Genomic DNA, 1,401 nt, shown 5'->3' on the forward strand with positions numbered 1-1,401 from the left:
AATCAATACCCAATCTACAACAAGCTCTACACAGAGGGGAACAGTTACACTCGCAGTCTAGGGGGCAAAGGAGGGAGATATGGGATGCATGCTGGGAACAGGAGTGGAGAGAGGACAAAACTGGTGGTGAGAATGCCCCTGATTCATTGTCACTATGTACCTTAAAGATTACTGTTAAAGATTTGTAATTCACTTTGGTCACAATAAAAATTATTAAAAAAATTAAAATAGAAGGACAAATAAAAGTTTATTATTACAAATCAATTGTCTGTGGAATAAAGAAAAACAAAACAGGGAACAGACAGGACCAAGTGGTGATAAACCCTTTGCTTTGGATTACAAAGCTGATTAACAATTTGTGAAGAAACGAGGTAGGGAAAATGAAGATCAGACCAGACATGACAAAAGGACAGTGGTGGAGGGTTATGATCACTTTGGTGGTGATGATGTAGCTTTATACATAAATACCATTAACTTTAACATTATTATAAGCAGAATATCTAAGATTAAATTGAAATATTTAAATTAAAAAGAGAGACAGAGAGAACAAGCATTACCAAGTAGGCACATTTAAACATATTTCAAGTTTCTATTTGAGCTGCAGTACTAATACCCTAATCTGGGCCACAGTGAGTCACTTGATTAAGGCCAAATTCAAGGGGAGGAGCAAAATTAACTCCCCAGAATGCTGAGAATATTAATAATCATACTTACCTGGCAGGGGAGATACCATGATCACGAAGGTGGTTTCCCCAGGGCAAGGCTCACCCATTGCACTCTGGGTGTGCTGACCCCTGCGATTTCCCCAAATGTGGGAAACTCGACTGCATAATTTGTGGTAGTGGGGGACGGTGTTTGTGCTTTCCCCTAAAAAAAAAAAAAAGAAAAAAGAATATTAATAATCTTATTTACCTTAGCCATGTGGACAAGGACAAAGTCCAAGGGTGGAAGGAAAGAAAAATGAAAGGAGTTTGAATTCCTCCATGATCTGCAGAGCATGTGCTTTGACTACTGACCCCTACCATTAAAGAGATAAATCAATTCACCCATTAAACCACAAAATTATTGAGTGTCACAACTGATTAGCTCTCTATTTCAATATAACACACTCTCCACTAGAGTACATATTCTATTTGATCTTTTCTTTTGCATTTCTTTCCCGCATAAGTTGTTTCTTATGAAATCAACAATTATGTCTTAAATTTTAAGTTTTGAAACTCTAGCACTTGGCACACGATCATAAAAATAAGTATACTATAATGTAGAATCATTAAACATTTCAATGAATTGCCATGTTTTTTTTTTCTCTCATCCAGAAAACAAATAAGCTTTTAAAAACCTTACCAGGTGCCTGCCATAAATGATAGAACACATGCCTAGTAATGTCCATGCTCCTGGGTT

General features: G+C 36.6%; 1 non-coding gene across 1 annotated transcript; it reads left to right on the plus strand.

Annotated features, from left to right (window-relative positions):
* Window positions 1–706: 706 nt before the first annotated feature.
* On the plus strand, window positions 707–870 carry LOC126010697 (U1 spliceosomal RNA). Its single transcript, XR_007496712.1, has one exon. It is a non-coding gene; the product is annotated as a U1 spliceosomal RNA (small nuclear RNA).
* Window positions 871–1,401: the final 531 nt, after the last annotated feature.

This window comes from Suncus etruscus, chromosome 5, assembly GCF_024139225.1.
Source record: "Suncus etruscus isolate mSunEtr1 chromosome 5, mSunEtr1.pri.cur, whole genome shotgun sequence".
Classification (NCBI taxonomy): Eukaryota; Metazoa; Chordata; class Mammalia; order Eulipotyphla; family Soricidae; genus Suncus; species Suncus etruscus.